General features: G+C 44.5%; 1 long non-coding RNA gene across 1 annotated transcript; it reads right to left on the bottom strand.

Annotated features, from left to right (window-relative positions):
* Positions 1-5,731: 5,731 nt before the first annotated feature.
* Positions 5,732-6,892, bottom strand: LOC113105494 (uncharacterized). Its single transcript, XR_003292370.1, has 3 exons — positions 6,716-6,892; positions 6,480-6,564; positions 5,732-5,996 (listed from the first exon to the last, which is right to left on the bottom strand). It is a non-coding gene; the product is annotated as an uncharacterized LOC113105494 (long non-coding RNA).
* Positions 6,893-7,264: the final 372 nt, after the last annotated feature.

Genomic DNA, 7,264 nt, shown 5'->3' with positions numbered 1-7,264 from the left:
CTACTCTGGTCATCATCTGGGGCAAGAGTCCCTGCCACCCAGGTGGCGGTTCGATCTGCATTGCTGCATTCAGACATGGGTGTTATGGCAACGCTCAAAGCTGCTTCACTACAGTCTTCAGCTGGTTCACTGCAGTCACTGAATGAGGGTTCAACTACCTCAACCTCAATTGGCAGAAAGTTAGCTTGAAGAAGCAAATTCCTATGAACAGTTTTTTCCTGACCAGTGTGGGTGTTGCGGATACGGTAGGTGTGACATTGAGGATTTAAGGCAACAACTATGTATGGAGAGGCTTCCCACTTATCTGCCAATTTCCTTCGTCCACGTTCGCCTTTGTTAGCCAGTAAGACTTGATCCCCAATTTCAATACTGCACCCTCTGGACCTCTTGTTGTATAGGTCTGCCTGACGTCGCTGACTGACCTCAGCATTCCTCTGAGCAAGGGCCAAAGCTTCTTTCAAATCATCCCTCAATCTCCTCACGTATGCATCATAGTCAATGAGGACATCGTCCCTCTCCACACTGCTGAACATCACATCCACTGGGAGCTTTGGAACCCTGCCGAACATCAAGTAAAAAGGCGCAAACCCGGTAGACTCATGGGCAGTACAATTATAAGCGAAGGTTAACGATTGCAACATCTGTGGCCATTTCTGCTTTGCCCTGGGTGGCAACGCCCTTATCATACCACCCAGGGTTCTGTTGAACCGTTCGACTAGCCCATTGCCCATCGGGTGATATGCAGTCGTTCTAGACTTTCTTACTCCAGCAACTTCCAGCAAGTCATGAATAAGCTGGCTCTCAAAATTGGCACCTTGATCCGAATGGATCCTTTCTGGGAAGCCATATACGCAGAAGTACCTATCCCACAACAGCCTTGCAACTTGCTTTGCCGATTGGTCTTTACAAGGGAAAGCATGGGCCATCTTGGTAAAGTGGTCTGTTATGACCAGGACATCCACACTGCGACCACTGGAATTCTCTGCAGACCAAAAATCTATGCAGACCAATTCTAGAGGGCTCGATGTTTTGATGCTTTCCAGAGGAGCTCTTCCTTCAGGTTCTGGAGTTTTGCTCACTACACAGCGCTTGCAACATTTAACATAATCGCGTACGTCTCGTTCCAAACTGACCCAGAAAAACCTCTGTCTTGCAAGGGATAAAGTCCTACCCTGACCTTGATGCCCAGCCTCATCATGAATGCCTTGAAGAACCTGCTTCACCAGCGAACTAGGAACAACATACTGCAATCTTCTTTTCCGTGTCAGGACATCCTTGCACACTCGGTATAGTATACCATCAAGAATTTTGAACTTCTCCCACTGTTTAAGTGTTTTAATTACCTTGTGAGTTTCTCCAGTTCTCTCACGTCTAGATGGTTTCCTTCCTCTGCTCACATAGAACAAGACTCTTGACAGGGTTGCATCATCCTGCTGCTTCTCCTGTAACTCTCTCAATGAGAAAACTGGCAGGGGACTAGGACCTGGAGACAACAACTGGTGAGTATCCTGAGTAAGCCACTGGACCGCCCTATCCCTCGTGCCTACTTCCCATTCTGTATGAATATCAAGGATTGCAGACACTTCAACATTAGTGAGTGAACTTGATTCTGAACCTGCACATGGACACTGTTCAACATTACAGTTGTTAGCACTTAACCTGAAGATATCCTGTATGGAGTTCTCTCTGACTTGCCCCGCTTCTCTCAACAGCACACTGTACGGCTCACACATCAACCTCCGACTGACAGATCCACGGATGAAGGGCTGTCTACTCAAAGCGTCTGCGACCACATTTCTACTGCCAGGTATGTATTGGATGCTAAAGCTATAGGGGGCCAGCTTAGACACCCACCTCTGCTCACATGCATCAAGTTTTGGCTTTGTCATAATGTATGTTAAAGGATTGTTGTCTGTCCACACAGTAAAGTCATGTCCCTTTAACCAGTGACTAAACTTGTCACAGACAGACCACTTCAGAGCCAAAAACTCTAGACGATGTGCAGGGTATCGTGCTTGTGCGCGAGTGAGAGCTTTACTGGCAAAGGCGATAGGACGTGCCTTAATTTCTCCTTCTGGGACCTGTGACAGCACAGCTCCCAATCCATCCATAGACGCATCAGTGCATAAAATGAATGGCCGGCTGAAATCGGGGTGAGCCAGTACAACGGATTCTAACAGAGCTGTCTTTAGGGTTTCGAACGCCACACTGTGCTCTTGCTTCCAATCATTAGGGTTAAGTTTTTTGAATGATGCAATACCTCTCACAGGGGTCTTCTTTCCTCTGGGTGCAGCAGTCAAGGCGAACAGTGGCTTTGCAATACTGGAGCAGTTTTGAATGAAGTTTTGATAATATAACACCATTCCCAAGAATGACTTTATCTTTTTAGTTGAAGGTGTCACTCCATCCGGCATCATCAGATCAGATACAGATATGGCTGAGATGGCGCTAACCTTGTCTGGATCTGTAGCTACACCAGTGCCGTCAATGACATGCCCCAGAAATTTCACACTTCTTCGTAGAAAATGACACTTCTTCGGGGCTAACTTCAGTCCATGTGCACGGAGCCTAGAAAACACAAGCTCAAGACGCTCAATGGCCACTTCTTCATTTGGAGCGTACACAAGAAGGTCGTCCAGATAGCATAACAAAGTGAGAAAATTCTGATCCCCAAAGATGTTGGTCATGAGTCGCATAAAGCTGGCTGGACTGTTACAGAGCCCTTGAGGCAGACGGTTGAATTCATACAGGCCCATGGGAGTCGTGAAGGCAGTGAACTTCTTGTCCTCTTCAGACATTACAATGTTATAAAACCCAGAGGTCAAGTCCATTGCACTAAAGATCACATTTCCTCCCAAAGCTGCTAAACAGTCCGCCTGGTGAGGCAAGGGGTGGGCATCCTTAACAGTCCGAGCATTTAGCCAACGGTAGTCCACACACACTCTAAGGTCTCCATTCTTCTTCCATACCAACACTAGTGGCGAAGCCCACTCACTGTTGGACTTGCGTATAATGTCCTGTTCCTCCATCTCAGAGAGAACACTCCTCAACTTCTGGTACTGTGCTGGTGGAACGCGGCGGTAAGGAAGCCGGAAGGGACGATCATCTGATAAATGGATACGATGGACAAACTCCCTAGCCTCACCACAATCTAGTTTGTGTTTGGAAAATACATCCTCATGCCTCATAATGAGTTGTACTAGCTGACTCTTCCAATAGTGGGATACTTCACATGACTCAATGTCTAAATCGCCAAGACCAAGTTTATGAAGGCTTTCACTGAGCTTGAAGGCAGGGGAATCTCCTTCATCAATGCCTCCAATGATACTCTGACTCTGCACACTCACCATCTCATTGTGTTTGCGATCCGGGTACACATTGAGGTCCTCAACAGCAATAATAGGGAAGACATCAGCTATTTTCGTGTTCCTTCTCAGTGTAATAGCCTTATCAAAGGGGTTCATGATCCTGACTGGGACCCATCCATCACCAGATATAGAGGCTATGACTCTTCCCACCATGATGCCTTTCTTGTGGGTCTGCGCCTTGGACGGCTCAATCACAACAGCACTTCCCATGGAAATAGGGGCATTTGACGGAAGTCTACCCCACACAAGGTGTTCTTGTTTGGGTGAGAGAGTGACGGACTGGGCTAGTTTTGCAGTACCCACAACATCAGGGATTTCACCACCCTTCCACCTGTTAATGCCTGACAACATGTTCAGAAACTGCTCAATTTCAGGTTCTCCAGATGTCTCAGGACGATTCATCACATTCCAGTAGCCAGAGGTTTGCTTGAGTTGAGTAAGTATGAACTTGATAACATTAGTTCCTAGAATTAACTGGTCTCTCTGTCCCGGGACAACTAGTGTAGGCACACTCACTAACTTGCCATACACATCCATCTTAAGCTGATAGACTCCTTTTGGTCTGACTTTAACACCACCACAGCCAATGAGAATAACGTCGATTTGTGACTGGTCAACCTGTGCGGACATCCCCATGTTCAAAAGATCACGCTCTGTTTCTTCATTGATCGTACACGCCATGGATCCGCTATCCAGAAGAGCTTGGACTGTGAGTTTGTCATTCAACAGAACTGAGGTATAGAACAGACTATCAGCCTTTTCCAACCTTGAGATATTCTGGAATAAGACGATACTGTTACTGGAGACAGACTTGCAACATTCATCATAAACAAATAAATCATCATCCACATTGAGGGTTTGACACTCCCCACTCACATAGTCCCCTCCCTTATGTGAGTGTGTTAGTTTCCCTGAGCATGCGTGTCAGAAGCGGATGGAATAGAAGGCCCGACGACTTTGTGACATTGCTTTTGCTGATGCCCAATCTCCAAGCACATCAAACATCTCCTTTCTCTCATACAATGTGAATGGGTGGAATGTTTCCTATCACCGCAGACTCTGCACGGGGGATAGCTGCGCCACTGAGTTGTTCTCGGCTGTGAGACGGGAGCATTCTGACTGGTACGCTCCAAAACCCTTTCCAGCATACTTAAAACACGCTCTAAAGTGCCAGCTTCTGAAGTTGCAGGGTCAGCAGCCTTCAAAGGAGTGTCAGGGACGTAAACAGGTGCATCTGCCTTCATACTATATTGATTGGTGACATTGATGGGGACAGTTGATACTTTAGCTGCTGCAACTTGGACAGTGTTAACGTCATGTGTTACAGCAGACAGTTTTTTAGACTGGACTTCTCTCTGGTGTTCATCAATGGCCTCCTGGATTTCCGTGACTGACCATTTACTGATGGGCTTACACCTAAACATACTAGAGAGATTCGGTTCTGAACAGTTTCTGATGAACATCATAGCAATTTCAGAACTCATGTTTTTCATCTTTTCACCTTGTTTCTGCAAATGGCTGTCTGCCAACTCAGCAGCTGCATTTAATCTGACCCAGTAATCAACAGGGCACTCGTTAACTTTGGGTTGTGTTGCATAAAAGTCAGCTAGCGGTTGACATGATCCAGGGCTTTCACTGAAGTACCGTCTTAACACATCATAGATGGTTTCAGGGGAGATGGCTTCATCAGGGCTGCTTTTGAGTCTAACCTTTACGATACTCCGGGCCCTGCCTAGCAGGTGGCTCAGTACCTCATCTACCTGATCTTTGTCAGAGCAATCTGCTTTGTGGAGATACAATTCCATTAACTCAATCCATTCTAGAACTGTGTATTTGTCCGTTCCATCTCCTCTAAACATTGGGGGTTCTTTGACATCAGGCTTAACTATGAGGCTAACATTAGTAAGATTTCGCCCTGCGTTAGAGGGTTCAGGTGCAACAGAACTGAATGGGACTGAACTGGAGGGGGTGACTGGGCTTTGACTACTTAATAGCCTGGTGACGATGGAATCCCCTATTTGACTGCCTAATTCTCCAATGAGTTCACGTAACTGCTGTGCAACATTATCATTTGCGTCACTAGGAGTAGAAGCAGTCGGCCCAATAGGTTGGTCTGGTAGGGTATCATGTAATTGAGGACTATAAACTAACACTCTAGGTTTACCAACAACAGGTTTTTCTACACCCAACAACCCTCTGCCTCTACCCAGATATGGTGTCGTCATATCAAAGTCTTTCCTTACCCCAGCCATAGTGTACTCTTACAATAGTGGTAGACTAAATACACAAGAAAACAACCCTCAGAGAATGTCTGATAAGTATGATGATAAAAAAAATTTAAAAAAAAATTAAATACAGTTCAAAGTGTCAGTCCGCAGAAAAGGTCTTGTCCCTTTTTTTAGTTACCAGAACAGTGGTGAAATCGATTCCTCAGTCTCAACATGCAGCATTCAGACACCACGAGCACGTTGAACAACTCCGGCGATCGGCTGCGGCTGATCCAGTTGATCCAGTAGGTCACGGCACCATTTTATGTAACAGGTTTACTCTGGTTGTGTTTTGTTGTTCTCAATGAAGACAATGCGGCTGGAGGAGGTCTCAGGATGTTTTATTCTGCAAAAAGCAGGTCTGCAGAAACACACAGAGCACAATTAAACTTTTTTTGGGATACACCTTCTCTCCCCTTCAGTCTGCCCGTACAGCATGGAGAAAGCAGCGCTCTCATTTGAAGAGCGAGAGACAGCACAACCGACCTCGTCAGCAGCATATGTGCTTCTAAAGATCTTAATTTACTCAATTAACAGTTACAAAACATAAGACATCAAAAAAGAAAAAAGAAAATTAAATAAATCATAAAATACATGTCATCATTATATGGCATATGAAATAATCTAAAATATAGATTCCTCACCACTTATCCATAACAGTGAATAAATTAAATGGGGAAAAATGTCAGAAATGACATTTTACACACAAAAATATATCAATTTTGACAACATCACGTTTGAATACAGACCTCACTCTTTTTTTGGATTTATCAAACTCATATAAACTTCATAAACACATTTCAAACATTTCTCAATGTATGAACACAATAAACAACGAACATACCTGCAGAAACACACAGAGCACAATTAAACTTTTTTTGGGATACACCTTCTCTCCCCTTCAGTCTGCCCGTACAGCATGGAGAAAGCTAGTAAGCAAAACCAAATCTCGGTAAAATGTTCAAAATGCAATTCATTGCATTAAATTTGATGACATCACAGTCTTACATTACACTTAAGCATTATTTATTTCATGAAATTAATCGATGACATCATTTACACTTGGAGGAATGTCCTTACCAGCGCTCTCATTTGAAGAGCGAGAGACAGCACAACCGACCTCGTCAGCAGCATATGTGCTTCTAAAGATGGCGCTGTAGGCCAATCGCGCGAGGTATCATGTGCGTCACCAATATGTGCCCCATACAAGACAGTATTCTGCATGAACGGTTCCCACTATAATTAATTATGTACATTATGCCCCATAATAACTCCAAATAAAAATATGAAAATATAAGTTTTGATGAAGTTCATAACAATATTCATATTTGAACCAGCTACATACATATAATTACTTGACATGTAATTATGCCGGCTGTGCACGGACGTTGGTTTGTGTCGCTATTTTATATAGAAGTCTATAAGAAATCTAGTTCATTTTCCCCTAAAAAGGGGCGGGGACTAAATTGACAGTTACGTTCCCGGATGTGTCGGTTGTGCGTATGAGAAGGCAGAACTGGAGACGTTGACGTTTAGCGCCACCCATGATTGTGCTATTCAGCATGCTTTTTTGTTTCAAAGACATTTGTCATTATTTTACTTCCATACTTCTCTAGTTACGCATGAAAG

Source organism: Carassius auratus, chromosome 7 (assembly GCF_003368295.1).
Source record: "Carassius auratus strain Wakin chromosome 7, ASM336829v1, whole genome shotgun sequence".
In the NCBI taxonomy this organism is placed as follows: domain Eukaryota; kingdom Metazoa; phylum Chordata; class Actinopteri; order Cypriniformes; family Cyprinidae; genus Carassius; species Carassius auratus.
This window is presented reverse-complemented; position numbering and strand designations above follow the sequence as displayed.